General features: G+C 40.0%; 1 long non-coding RNA gene across 1 annotated transcript; it reads right to left on the bottom strand.

Annotated features, from left to right (window-relative positions):
- Positions 1-547: 547 nt before the first annotated feature.
- On the bottom strand, positions 548-12,145 carry LOC135313503 (uncharacterized). Its single transcript, XR_010373137.1, has 2 exons — positions 11,989-12,145; positions 548-3,360 (listed from the first exon to the last, which is right to left on the bottom strand). It is a non-coding gene; the product is annotated as an uncharacterized LOC135313503 (long non-coding RNA).
- Positions 12,146-15,289: the final 3,144 nt, after the last annotated feature.

The following is a 15,289-nucleotide window of genomic DNA, read 5'->3' as shown; positions in this document are numbered from 1 at the left end:
TTGTTTTTTGCAAGAAAACAAGTATATCCTTTCCTTACCCTTTCTTAAGTAGGACCCCAAGCTCATCTTATTTTTATGATTGTTCCTAAAATGGACACCTGTGGATCAAATGTAAGGTGGACTTGAGATTTTGAGGAAGCAAATTTATAGAAAATCTAAGTATGAGGAATGTGCATCCATAATTTATTATGTTCAAGCAGATGCTGATTTTTAAAACACAAGCTTTCTAATGCAGTTTTACAGCCAAGACACAGCAATAAACTGAAATTGTTCAGAAGTAGCTGTGAAAATGTTCAAGCTGGGGAACAGGCAAAAATTTCTGAAACTTCCTAAGAGTAAAAAAGTACATTTAAGCTGTAACTTTAGCCATATTATTAAATATGTGTTCAAGTGAGACTTATGCAAGCTATATGTACATTTATCAAAATATAATATTTCTTTCTGTTTAATAAGACAGAGTTAGTCTCTGTCCTGTTTAGAATAATTTTAGTCTTTACAATCTAATCCTGTTTCCATTTACATTTATTAAATAACAATGAGTACAGTAGAAGAGGACTAGGATTTTATTATATCAAAATTTCACTCAGAGTACTTTCTCAACACTTAGGAAAAGCTTTTCATTTGCAAGTAACTACATACACACCTTAAGAATTTTAGTAATCTAGTAGCATAGCATTCAGTTTATTAACTCCTTGCAGTCTGTACAATTCTAGGCAGTTCCTTCCATGAAAGATCTGTGTCTAGAAAGTGTGCCAGCGTGGCTTCTCAGCAGCAGACGTAATTGCCTGTGAAGCATTTCTAGAGTCCTGGCAGCCAGGGAGGCTGTGCGGCAGCCAGGGGTGGCCAAGGTCATGGTGAGGAGCCTCTGGTGTGCTCAGGGCTGCCCACACCCTTGGCCGTCCGGTCCTAGTGTTTTGTGAGGTGATGCCACCAGCCAGTACTCTGGGAAGTTCGGTTTCCTTCAAGCACCTTAAATTGCCAGTAGGTATTTAGACTATGCAGTTTTCCACAGATAGTGAGCAGCATGGATATCATCAGTAGCAGTGAGGATGTATATGGGAGGGGAGAGAAGAATATGGAAGCAGCAAAAGGAGAAAAGAGAGGGAAAGAACATCAGAGGTGGAAAAGAAGGAAGTGATATAGGAAAGAAGGAATAAGAAAAGAGGTAGAGGTTAAATGGATAAAGTTGATAAAGAAAGAAGTCTATTATGACCATTATGCAATATGAGTAACATCAGATGGCTGTGGTAACATTCATCCAAGGATGAGAAATCAGTAAATATAATTGGCCTTTAGTGATGACCACAGTCTTAATTGCACATTTGGGATTTACTGTATATTTATTTTAAAAAAGAAAACATATTTTGTTTTTGCTGGCATGGTACAGTATTCCTTTTTCTTACTTTTCCAGCTTTTCGGATCTACTTTTCCCTCTTCCCTTTCTAAACTTGAGACAGTTATGTAGACTACTAAGTCAATATAATGAACAACAGTTTATCTTTAAATAAAAGACTAAATTGAACCTTTTAAAACTTTTCTGTTTCATTTTCATAAATAGCAAGTTCAAGATGACAGTTGTCCAATGCCAAATAGATACCATTAAAATCCAATCTATGCCAAAATTTTAAGATTAAAATTTAGGCCAGGTGATTAGGCATAGTCTCTATGCTCTTTCCCATTTGATATATAAACAGTTTTTCTTTTAGAAAAGTAAAGTAAGTGGAGAGTACAATTACCAGATTTCTGCATAATACAGGGGGAGCATGTAGATAGAGAAGGAGCCTTTTATGCCAGAAAACCGTAAAAACAGTTCTGTTCCTTTGTAGAATATATAGCTGAAATAATCAGAGCTGTGTTAAACGCAGGGCAGGTGAAGAATTGGAGCTACGTGGCCAAGTGCATTTCTTTGGGTCTGACTACAAAAGGATTCTGACTGTTGCTTGGTGAATTCCCTGTCTGTTTGACAGGAAGCATAATAAAGGCATCAAAGAAATACCCAGAGGCAGGCAGGGAAGTGCTTACAGCTGGCTGGGAGAAAAACTAAGATTAGATACAGAGCTTGTGAACAGCAAATAAGCTGGAAAGTTTACTTGCAAGTACTAAAAGAAACATATTACCTCTCTGTTCGACTCCTGCTGCACTAAGTGAAACACAACTTTTGATACATATTTTTAAAATACATAATATTTCACAATGGTACTTTACTCCTTCACCAAATTACTTTTGTATTAGAAATAGTTCTATAGATCTTAAGCCTTAGATAGCTGATTATGTTAAAAGAGTGAAAAATAACAAAATTAGGGTTGAAAAGTGATTGTATTTCCTAGATAGAGCAAAGATAAATATCAGAATCTGGGTGTATTAAAAGTACTTTTTTTTCCACAACCAAATTATTTTAATTTCCTTCTTTTACTTGCATTTTAGATGTTATCTGATTTGTACTTATATTAGTGAGTCATAGTTTTTATTCTTTGCAAGTCTTTACAATTCGGTATTGCTGCCCAGATGGGATGAAGATGTTTTCTATCAGGTTATGTTGTTTTAAATACTAGTGTTTTCTTATTTAGCAAAAGCGGTTCTAATGCTGAGGAAGGGTAAACATAGGACCCATTCTGACCTCTATGTAAATTGCTAAAGAAATATGGATATTAAAACAAGCTATGAAATTGGTATTATTCAACTTTATACTGTACCTGTGGGCGCAGGTATGTTTTTTGATGACTGTCGGTGCACCACTAACTGTTTATGTGGAATAATAGGTGGGTGAGCTGGGGTGTATACGTGCTGCAGTTGGGTATCTGCCTATGACATACAAATATACAGGGGACACAGCTTTGTCTTAGCTACTGCATAGGCAGCAGCCCAGATGTATCAGCATTATCTTTAACTGAGGTGAGCTGAGTTAGTACAGGGCTGGCCCACAAATTCACACTCTGTGGCTTCCAGGCTCTCGGTAGCCAACAGCTAGATTAAAATTAGGTCAGTTAGCCTGGCCTGTGGGACAAACACCCCCATGATTTCTGCATGCTAATTCTAGTGGCTGCCACAGTGAGGCAGGGAGCGTGTGTGGAAACAAGAGAACCATACTGCCAAAGCCCATGTCTTTGGCTGAACAAGACTGTGTCTTTTCCATGTGTTTTGTGAAGTAACAAAGTGGAAAACACTTGCCCCTCATTTCACCTTTTGAAGGCAAGTGAATGATGCATGCAGGGCCACATCGTGTTCTCAGGATAACGGAGAGCTGTGTCAGCTTCCTCCCTGGGCTCTCCTCGTACACCTTGGTTCCTGCTTGCCAGCATTCAGCCTTTCCAAAGCAGGATTCCTTGCTTTGGAATGTGAAATGAATTTTCATTCATGTTTCTGCAGGGTTGACAAGATAAAATAATGAATTGCTGCAGCTAAATCAAGCTGAAAGTTTATTAAAGTATTTGCATGAAATTGTAGCACTAGTACAGCAAGTAATTCCACATAAAAAAGCAAACATGCCGGTTCAGCTGCAATAAGGTTTTCTACAGAATAATGGCATACCAGCTTTTTTCAGTTCTTATAAAACCACTTATCAGTCTTCCTGTGGATTCCTTTTATTTTCTCTGGACTAGCCTTGCTTTTTCAGAAATTATTACATCATATTAATTAATAATGTCTTACACAAGCATCTGACATTTCTTTTCTGCAGTCATTAGCTTTAGCCTATTTTGTTGCGGGAAGCGGACCAAAAAGCTGATCCTGTAAGTCTGTCCACAGGCAAAAGGAAACTACTACTGTGTGCTGTAGAAAAAGTGTGTGAATTTCCTTATTGCAGATATTTGTAGATCTGGATTTCTGCATTCAGAAGAGCTATTTGATAGGAAACTTGTCTAGGACCGGGTGCATAATGTTCAAGATTGAAATGAAGAGGTTTCCTTCACAGAACTGCCTTAACTGAAAACAGTCTATACTTATCAGACTGTCCCCATTTAATCTGTAATCCTGATTAACAACTGACTCTGGGATGCTCATTTATTATGATAGTAAGTGCTATCAGTCATATAGCTTTTTCAATTAATTTAATAATTTCCCATAGGAATACATGTACAGCAATTAATTTCTCAGAACGTTGGCAGCTTTTCTGAAATGTTTCAGTTAAACACATTCTGACCCCTCTGATGTTGCTCTGATTTTTAATTATTTTCCATTGCAGAATACTCTTTTAATGATGACCTGAATATATTCCTTAAAAACTAACTACATGTGTGGATGCATATAGCAAGGGTGAAAGGTTTGTTCCATGTGGATTGGTTATCAGCCCACTCATTATGAACAGTTAGGTTCTGGAAGAACTTAGACCTTAGAGGCCAGATCAGGAGAAATACTAGGGACTGTCACTGCAGACATTTTGTATCTCACAGAAAAAGCAAACCAGAAGAAAATATGGCATGACATTTGCACGTATTCTGATTAGACCATGCATTCTTAAATTGTGAAACACATTGTAGCAGGAAAAAAAAATCGTATTAATTTTCCCCCTCCTAATCTCAAATGCAATTCATGCATTTTACCTGAAGGTTGCAGGGACTCCTTACAACACGGGAAATATGCAGAATTTCTAAACTTTTTCATTGGAAGTTTTGCTTTTTTCTTTTTTGAAAAAGGAATACCATGTTTCCTACTTTTCCTTTTTTCTTATCCTTCTTTCTTCTACAATCTGCTTTACACTCCCATATTACCTTAACACACTTCTCCATCTTCCTTCCCCTATGAGAATTGTTGTGCCACATTTTCTTCCTGAATCTTGTGTCTAACCACTATAAAACTTTTGCAAATCTTTGTCTGCCTGGTCTCCACATTCAAAGATCCCTGATTCTTCCTCTCTTCCTCCTCTAAGAGAGAAGAAATTTGCAATCAAACTAGAAACTCTGACCTCTCTCTTCAGATCTTCTGGGACGCCTGAGCAACACCTGGAAATAAAGGAAAGGATCAGTCTAACCTGCAGTCTTTTGCCTGCGGCCACCAGCGAACAGTTCATTAACGACTGTAAATAACTGCTGGTCAGGCTATTTAAATCTGAAAAGTATTAATTCTGAAAAGTAAGGTACATTTAATTTTTAAAATCTTCATTCAGGTTTCCATTGCAAATTGGGAAAAACTGCAGAAATAAACCTCCAGCTACCTGACCATACTGCTATCCTGCAGTATTTCTGTTCAGCAGGTGCTTTCTGACAGACTCTGAGATGACCCACTTTCTCCCCTGAGTAGGGGCCTTGCCTCCATTTTCAGCCATTTTTGATCACTCTGTATGTTGTGCATCAGTGCTGTGAGAAACAGCCTGTTGTGATCCAGAGAAAGAGCATATTCTTCCCTTCTTATCCCACACATATACACGCTTACTTTCCAGGATAATGTCTCTGCAACAATCCTCTTCAGCAATGAAAACAACATTGTCTCAGAGCATGAGCAGTGAATGGCTTTGATCATCCAACCTGCTACAATTTGTGGGTTCATTGGTGATGAGAACAGATTCAGAAGCAACACTAAAAGCAGCAGAACTTCAAGCTAATTTTTTCATGGGGGTTGCAAGAAGGATGAGTAAACTAGTGACCCTGTCACTCACAGCACTACCTAGTACGGTGTGTAAGGCCTTGTGTCACATAAAAAAGGCTGCTTCTGCCTTCAGACCAGAACCGTGTTCCCCCTGTGCGACACAACATTGATTACCAAGTTCTGTAGGTAAGAGAGAAATGTATTCCTGGAACATAAAGCCCTAGGAACACAGTGTCATATGACTCAGTTCTACATTGAGACATTCTGGGCCTGAATTTCAGAGAAGCTGAGGTCAGAAGTCAGATAGCATTTCTGGAAAGCTCCATCTTCATAATTTCTCCTTTGCCAGGCATGCTCACCAAAATCTGGGTCACATTGCTTAAGGTCATTCTCTTATTTAGGTAATAAATGAGAATACATGCAAAACCTTTCTAACACTGAAGCAGGTGTTAATTCTATGCTTTGTTGGTCTGTTTTTCAATGCTATGTGCCAGTGCTGCTGATTTGCTCCTTTTCCAAGCCACGTGCATTTACCACTTAACCCCAAAGGATGATTAAAACTGCACTCAGAGCACAACATGGAAGAATATTGCTGATAATTTAACCATTTGACTCTGCAGTACCATTAGGCAATTGGCTATTGACGTACTCTTTCTGCTGGTAACCCAGTTCAGGTAACCAAGTGGCGTGTTGTGCAAAGACCACATTCCAAGACAGCTGTAGAATAAATGAGGAAGCTGAACTGGTTTCGGTTCAGATCTTAGCAAGAAACCTGGTGGCCTTCTATGACAAAGTGACTTGCCTGGTTGACATGGGGCAGGCGGTGGACACTGTCTACCTGGACTTCTCCAAGGCCTTTGATATGGTCCCCCCCAGTCTCCTCCTGAAGAAATTAATGTGTTATGGCCTAGACAAGTGGTCTGTGCAGTGGGTGGGGAGCTGGCTGACAGGCCGCACCCAAAGGGTGGTGGTAAATAGCTCCTCCTCAAACTGGCAACCTGTCACTAGTGGAGTCCCCCAGGGATGGATATTGGGCCCAATGTTATTCAACATCTTTATAAGTGATCTGGATAACGGCATCAAGTGTAGCCTGATGAAGTTTGCTGATGACACCAAGTTGAGTGGGGAAGTAGACACTCCAGAAAAGAGAGCTGCTCTGCAGGGAGATCTGGATAGGCTGGAAGAGTGGGCCAGCAAGAACCTTATGAAGTTCAACAAGGACAAGTGTAAGGTCTTGCACCTGGGAAAACATAATCTGGGAGCGCAGCACAGACTGGGATCCACCTGGCTGGAGAGCAGCTCTGTGGAAAGGGACCTGGGGGTCCTGGTGCACGGAAAGCTCAACATGAGCGAGCAGCGTGCTGCTGCAGCCAAGGTGGCCAACAGGATGCTGGGTTGCATCAAAAAGGGCATCACCAGCAGAGATAAAGAAGTCATCATCCCGCTCTACTCAGCGCCTGTCAGGCCACACCTGGAGTACTGTGTACAGTTCTGGTCCCCGCTATACAAAAAGGATTTGGACAGGCTGGAAGGGGTCCAGAGAAGGGCCACCAAGATGATCAAATGACTGGGAAGCTGCCATATGAGGATAGTCTGGAAGAACTGGGTTTGCTCAGCCTTGAGAAAAGGAGGCTCAGAGGGGATCTCATCACAATGTGCCAGTACTTAAGGGGTAGTTACAAAGAAGATGGAGACTTCCTTTTTACATGGAGACACATGGAGAGGACAAGGGGGAATGGACACAAATTGCTCTTGGGAAGATTCCGATTGGACACCAGAGGGAAATTTTTCACACTGAGGACAGTCACCACTGGAATAATCTCCCCAGGGAAGTGGTTGACTCGGCCACGTTGGGCACCTTCAAGAGTCATCTGGACAGGGTGCTGGGCCATCTTGTCTAGACTGCTCTTCCTAGAAAGGTTGGACTAGATGATCCCTGAGGTCCCTTCCAACCTGTGATTCTGTGATTCTGTGAAGTTCTCATTTTTTATGTTTCACAGTATTTACTCGCTGCTTTGTATCTTTTTAGTTTCAGTTATTTTTTATAAACCCATTTTCTCTTCTAGCTTCTTTCTTAGCATTAGGGACTAGCTAGGAACTCCGTTCAGGACAAATTAGAATAAAAGGAAGCTTCTTTTGTGATAGCATAACCTGCTTAGCCTACTTAGAGTGAGAAAGCAAAATGCAGAAAGGAAATGTCAATAGACAGCTACAATGATCTGACCCCTTGTCTGCTTTTTAAGAACCTGGCAGCAAAACGAGATCACTCAGGTCCTAGTGAGTTCCAGCGGGTGGTTCCATTTGGGCCTCTGTGAGGATAGTGGAAAAAGCAGCTTAAAAAAACTTGATTGCACTCTGCAGCATTAACTCCTGTCATTACTCCAGCAGATTAGACGCTGTCAAAGCTACACACCCCAGTATGTGTTCAACACTGGGAGGTGGCCTGAAGCTGTCTGTCTAGACCAATGATGGTTGTGAGCTACCTTCACATGAGCCCCCAGCTTTCCTAATAAGGCATGTTATGGGCTCATGTGGCCAGACAGCGCAATGTGGTTGCAACAGGAACAGTGACCTGGCCCACAAAAAGGTGACAGTAAATGATGGGATTGAGACTGGATAGAACAAGCCTGAGACACAGGCTGTTTAAATGGGCACTGGAAATCTCCGCTTGTTTTTTTTTTTTCCTGCTAGTATACCATTCCCAGTGTTACTTTTTAACAACTTTGTGGCTATGCAGTGAGGCAGTTCAGGAACTAGTCCAACAAAGAATAAACCAGCAAAAAAAATCCCACAGAGTATTATTCAGTCCCTGCTCAGATTCACTATTCACCCCGTCCCTCTTGAATTTGTGTGCCCAAGAACAAGAATCAAAAGACAGAAACTTCTGCCAACACCCCAATATATATCCTAAGTCTCAGTTTAACTGAGCTGAAACTCCAATTCCACATTTGTAGAGGCAGAATCTGTAAAAACAGTCTGAAAAGCATGCAATGGCTCTTAAAGAGAAATTAAAACGGGTCTTTGATCAGATTAAATACAGTGTTCTTATCAGCATGGAATAACTTAGATTTACGAACTTTTGCCCTGCAGACAGGTATGTCCAGCTATCTTATTGCTATAAATTGGAAGGAATCCTTGAAGGAACACATTCCTCCTTAGAAGGAATATTTGCATTTTCAGCTATGTCAGTGTAAACTCAGCTGCAGACAGGGTATAAATTTGATCATTACATTCAATCCTAACCTGGTATTAAATATGAATCATGACTAATGGGTGTATTCCAGAATAAGGGCATATACATCCTCTACAGAAAGTTACAAATGTGATAGTTATCACAGGAGATAAGTGCCAGATTATAAATACCTCACCTGCAGACAAGTGTTCCATAGCTGAAGTCTTGTGCAGCTGTTTCTGAGTCAAGCAAGGACTGTCCTTGCAGCTCTGCATACTCACTCTCCTCTTGTGCTGCCTCCCTCTTTATCTGTCTGCAATTTGGACTGCTGCTCATGGTGGTCTCCCCCTACCACAGTGCGCTCCATTATGTGTGGTTGTGCTGTGCTTCACAGGTGCCTGCAGAGACCTCTGAAGAAGGAGACACTGAGCAAGAATAATGTGCCAGGAAGATTTTCTTGCTTTGGAAACAGTTTTACTTCCCTTACTATCTGTCTTAAAGAACTGACATTGGCTGAACTGTTTAACATATTTTCTGCCTAACCCTGTTCCCAGAACTCAGATGCTGTAGGCTAGACTAAGAGCTGGGATGAGGTAATTGACAGTGTTCAGCCCTCTTCCTGTTACAAGCAGTAAATTAGTTATTTCTGTCGGGAGGACAGTTGAGATTCCCTGTACTGTGATGAGAACTCCCTCTTTTCCTGGTATTTTTAGTTGGAGCTTTAACTTTTTAGAGAAAGTGCTTTATGAGTCTGGGGAAAAAATACCAAAGAATCAGAAGTAAGGCTCATGAAGGTTGGACTACATTTAAGGAATCTGATGGAGCTTTCATGACCCTTAGTTGGGATAGCAGAAGCTTATTACAGGGTATGTTTCACTCTTAATTTGCAGCAAGACAAAATAACCTTTAATTCTTGTCTTCTTGCATTCAAATACAAGATATGAGCAGATTAACCAGAAGTTTCTTTCCCCATTTCATGCATGCCATTGGTACGTGCAATAGGAAAAATAAATGTAGCTGGCTATTTAAGGTGATCTATGAACTATTAATTAGGAACAAGAGCTGCATCAGAACTAAGTATCTGGCTTTTATTTTTACCTTTCAGGACAGAAACTTCATAGCTATCTATTTTACTGGGTTTCTAATTAATTAAGCAGCAATGAAAATAGGTACACACTATTAAAAATGTGTATTTTGGACACTTGTACATAAATATGCATAGTGTATTATATATAAAATGTAATGCATAACACATATATATAATATAATGTACAATTACACATAAAACGGACAATAGGAGTTAAGAAACATACCTTCTATAAAAAAAATACCAGGAGAGAAATGGATCTGAACACTTATGATTCCTGAGTTCAGATTCAACTCATTTTAATACTTACAAGTTTTGCTCTTGCTTGCTGGTCAATTAATTTTGCAGCTTCTGTCCTTGAGCGCTGACTTTTGTTAAAAAACCTTTCATGAACTCTCCTTCTGGCTCCAAGACATTTTTAATCCTTCATTCACACAAACAGAGCTATCCAGCTTCAAATATGTGCTTATTTCTATTTATCTCACTTGTTGGTGACATTTTCTATTAATTTTAATCTTTGCATTCCATCCTAACTTGTCTTTTGTGCAGATGCTTATTCACCAGTTACATCCTCAAACTCTTTGTTGTAACTAATGAAAATATGAACTCGTCAAAACATAAAAACCCTATTCCTTGCAAAGGTTTTATTTGGTTTAAATTAGAATTTGGATAAAATGACAAAATATAAATGTTAGAGGTTTAATTTCTGACAGGTATTGCTTAGTTTACACAGTACTCAAGCATTTTAATTGTGCTCCAGCAAAACCAGACTTCGGAGCACTGAGAAGTGGACTTTTAAAAAAATGTTATCTCTGTTACTTGTTTATATACAAACATAGTGTCCATATAGCTAAATTAATTTATATGTCCGTTAATTACACTAATGGCAACTTCTTGGAACAATGCCCATATACCATACTGATAGTATCTTTAAACAAATTAATTGAAGTTGGTAAAAAAAAGTTAAAAAAATCACTAAGGCCAACTGTACTGCAGATTAGTTTACCAGTTCCATCAATGTACTTGTGTATTTGATTTTGTTGTCTTGATTTCCTTCCCAAGTGATATAAATGAAGCTGAGCAAAGATCTTTCTCTAATATAAAAAGAACATGTGCACAGCTTGGAGAATTACAATGATGTAACTCCATTGGTTAACACTTACACCCCAGATACAGGTTTCATAGGACTGTAAATCTTTTTTTTAAGGCAAAGGCGGAATTAAAAAAATGCATCTGTCACAGAATACAAATTCCTTTGTTGAATAAAAATGGATCTGCTGGTATAATTTTGTTCAAAACTTCTGAAAAGGCAACCTCAGTCCAGCAGACTCCTGGGTATTGCATGTATGTACTGCTGTACTACAGACCTCTTCTAGTTACCTCAGAATGACTGTATCAGACTCTTCTTTGCCAGCTTCTTTCCACATCTGTGCTCCAAGAGCAAGGCCTCTGGCTAACCTCCTTTCTGAATTGGTTCAAGCACTGTACTTTCTCTTTCATTGGGATCACTGTTATATTTGGGAAGTCACCATTACCTCTGCACGCAACACCCAGCACCCGTGCTGAGAGACAACTTGACACCATCACTGAGCCATGACAGACAAAACCAACCAGAGGCAATGTGCTGAGTGCTCATAAACTTCAGGCTTTCTCCACCCCAATCCTAACCAGGCCAGGGAGGAAGAATCAGGAAAAATGCATCTGTGCAAAGTCCTTTTCAGGAAATATAAGGAATGATGTGGCCCATCATGCCATCTCTACACATGTTTCTGCTGGAACAGCGTTCGGGCTCTCTGATGGCTTAGGAGGGGGCACGGGCAACAGCAAGCACTCTGAACCTGGGAGGTTGCCCAGCTAAATGGTACAGCTGGGCCCTCCATCACTTTCCTGGGAACGGTCTCAGGCAGGGAGTGAGCTCCCTGCCTTTCAGGTTGGTACAACTGCTTTTTGCAAGCTACTGCCTCTCTGAGATGCCAGCAAAGTAGCTCCCTGTTCTGTGTAAAGCAAAATCAGCTGCTTTATTCTAAAGTTTAAACTGTTAGTTGGACTAGAGTAATTTCTTGCCATATTTATACATAATAAAAATGTTAAAACAATGCAGTTTTCTTTCTGGTGGTCAGAAAGAAGACAACAATGGGGGAAAGCAGGAGAAAGTGGTTTTAAATCTGCACTTCTCCTCCTTAAGAAATCATACGTATGATTTACTTACTGATTAATACTGGTTTGGATAATTTTCAGCTAGAACCTCTCAGGAGTAGGATCACTCTCAGTCTTTCTTCCTCCTTCCTCTTGCTGACAATTAGTATGACTCAGTCTACAAAGCATGGCAGTGTCAATGACTCAGCCATGTGACATGTGCTCTATCAGTCCACCTAGGCATGATTTTAAAAAGAAGCAAATACAAGTTTTTGTGCTGTGGGAAGACAGCTTTTTCAATTTGATAAAAATAAAACATTCCATCCAACCACCCACAGAAGGAAGTGACTTCATTTTGCTGACCACTTAGCTGCCAGCCTAGTAATTGTAAATATATTTGTTTCTTTCCAGAGGGTCAAAAAAGCATTTTTCCTTTTGGTTCACATATAATTTGAAAGAACTTATATTCTGAGTTTAAGGTATATTTTCCAAAAAACAATTCATATAAAGCTTGTGGGTTAATGCCTCATTCAGTGTATAGCCTCTATGTACAGAGTGCTGCTCCCACTGGTAAAGCCACCGAGCAAACTCCAGCTGGAAACCAGAGCACTTCTACCATTCCCCCTCTGCTGAACAAAGTATTGTGCAGCCTATGATCTGTATCAGGAGGGGCTTAGAAAGAAGCTCCAAAGACAAAGGAGGTTTTACGTTGTTTATGAAGTTATACGTTATGTATAGGGGATACTTCATACATGAAGAGAGTAAATCTATTTTCAGTCCACAGCCATCATTCTCAGTATGCTGTGGAGTGAAGCTGTTTCCGGCAGTGCTGATCTCAACCATGTGTCAAAAGTTTCCTTGATCACTCACTGAGCTCCAGTTACCAAAACTCTCTCTCCTCTGAACACATAAGGGATTTGGCTTATGGTGGTGTTTTTCATTCTTTGCTTTCTTTCCAGTAAATTAATCTAATTTAATGTTTTAAGAAGAGGTTCTGAGTTATTTTCTTTACAGAGTGAGTCCTAAGGAACATTCCCCAGACATGTCCCCTTTTTTTCCTGAGTGAATGAAGAGGTTCTGCTGATATGTAAGGTATGGACATCTTTGGAGGCGACTAAATTGTCAGCAGATACTAAACACCACTGACAGTTTCAACATTTAGTAAAATAGCCAACACACTCACAACAATGGTGTCCCCTCCAAGGGGAACCAAGAACATCATAAAGCAGACAGTCTAAAAATCTTCTGATAATCTAGTCTAACAATATCACACAGTATAATTCACCTTCAAAGTGATCCAGTTAATGAATCCTTAAATTTCACTCTGGCAGTGATTCAGAAAGCTGGAGCGCTGTAACACTCAGCTGATTAGAGTTATCGTCTCTATTTTTAATGAGACATACACCAATGCTGGGAGTTTACAGCAGAGTCACTGTCCTGGGAACCATCTGCAGGCCATGTGCTTGTACTAAATAGAAGGGGAAACATGGAGCAAATTTGTATTGCTGCGATTGTTTGTTGTATGTCTTACAGTGGCGTCTTGGACAGTGGGAACTGTAGAGAATTGAGCAAGAGTCAGATGTTAGCCTAATGTGCTGTCAGGTTACGTGCATTTGGGTAACACAGAGGGGCTACAGGATACAAAGCAGGTTAATTAGAAGTCAAACATCCACTGAAGCAGGCTCTGAGTGATTACTGAACGACAAACATGCCAAACTGGGATTCATGCCCCACCGTACAAACCGCTGCACCATAACAAGAGATAGCCCTGGCAGCATTCAGAATCTACCCTACAGCTTTTAAATTGTGGTACATATTTTATTTGCATCTTTCATTGCTTACATGTTTTTTCTCCTCTGTTTCAGGATGACTTGGTAAACATTTTTCTGCATAATAATCCGATCTACAATTTTACTTCCAATATTCTTCAGTTTAGTACCTATTTGATGTTTCTTCAGAAGTTATCCAGACAAGAAAGAAGTCCCAGTGTTTGAATCATTTTACCTGGAGTACCAGAAGCAATGGGATAATCAAAGAGAGATGACAAATATGATGTGCATTTACAATAGGGGAAGAAAAATTCTGTCTGCTACGGTGTCAGCAATTCCTATCTTGCTAGTATGTACAATTTTCTAGAGAAAGGGTTTGAAAAAACAAAGGATTCTGTCATCTGGCACCAATGCCCAGAGCAACAAGTTCATAGACCTGACTGGCTCCTCAGGGCACTAGCATTTCTGAAATATCAATTTAAAATATTAAAATAGTGAATTACATGATTTAATTAAATAATTTTAGATAATTTGATTCTAAACATTAAGAAATTCTGAGTAAATTAAAGCTTCATGTGGAATCTGCTCATGAGTTGAAGTTTTATTTGCAATCTGATCACAATTTATATTTTGGATTATTTCCTCCCACTGGATTTGGCAGGGGCTGTACTTGTATAATAGCATATTAGACTTTAGATCTTAAATGAATCATCAACTTCCTGCAGACACTTATACTGTAACACAAGTGTTTTTTGTACAGTGTAGCAATAAAGCAATGCTTTTAAGAGGTCTGCTGTGTGCTGAACTGCATCTTCCTCACTGCTTTATAAAGATCTATGATCTCAGGAAATACAATCTGTAAAATTCTACTGCTATAAAATTAGTTATCTGTTGTAATCTGTACAAGCAGTTTTAAAAGATATGTTTAGTCATGGTATAAAGTTAGTTGCAGCCAGAGCATTCAGATAGATGAGGCTGAAGTTAAATCTTAGAATGGTGCCCAGCTCTCTCACGAGCGTTCCTTTCTAGAAAAAAAGACCCTGAAGAAGGGCTAGAGACATGTAAGTAGATACAGCTGGAAAAAGGGGAGAGAGGGTGACATGCTATCTCTCTCAGCCAACAAGTCTGCCCAGAAATTTATGCAACGTGTGTCATCTGCACAGTTTCAGAGTGTTCTCTTTGGAGGACACTTACTGTAATGCTCCTCGCTGGTGGGGAGAGTTGAAAGGTTAAGAGACGTCCTATTGCCAAAAGACTGTGTGAGGAAATAGGTGCTTCGAGGTCAGCTGCGGCTTGAATGCCAAGCAATCTGTGAACACTGGGACATGACGCTCTAGCTTTTCTGAGGGATTTCAAACCTTCGTACTGACAGGAAGAGACGTGAAGAAAATCCTGACACAGGGTTTTCTTTCCTCCCGGGAAAGAGCAATCCGGCTCCCTTGAAACAGCGCACTGAAGCTTTCTTCTCTAAAAGATAGGTACAAACTGTCTCGAAAACCTTAAAAACCTAACTGTATAAATCTAATAAGAGCTCCCCTTCTCCTCAAAGCCCACTGCTGTTCCAGCCCCTCGGTGCGCTCTGCTCTGCTCCGGAGCCGCTCGGAC

This window comes from Phalacrocorax carbo, chromosome 5 (assembly GCF_963921805.1).
Source record: "Phalacrocorax carbo chromosome 5, bPhaCar2.1, whole genome shotgun sequence".
In the NCBI taxonomy this organism is placed as follows: Eukaryota; Metazoa; Chordata; class Aves; order Suliformes; family Phalacrocoracidae; genus Phalacrocorax; species Phalacrocorax carbo.
The sequence above is the reverse complement of the archived record's forward strand: the minus strand, read 5'-3'. Positions and strand labels throughout refer to the sequence as shown.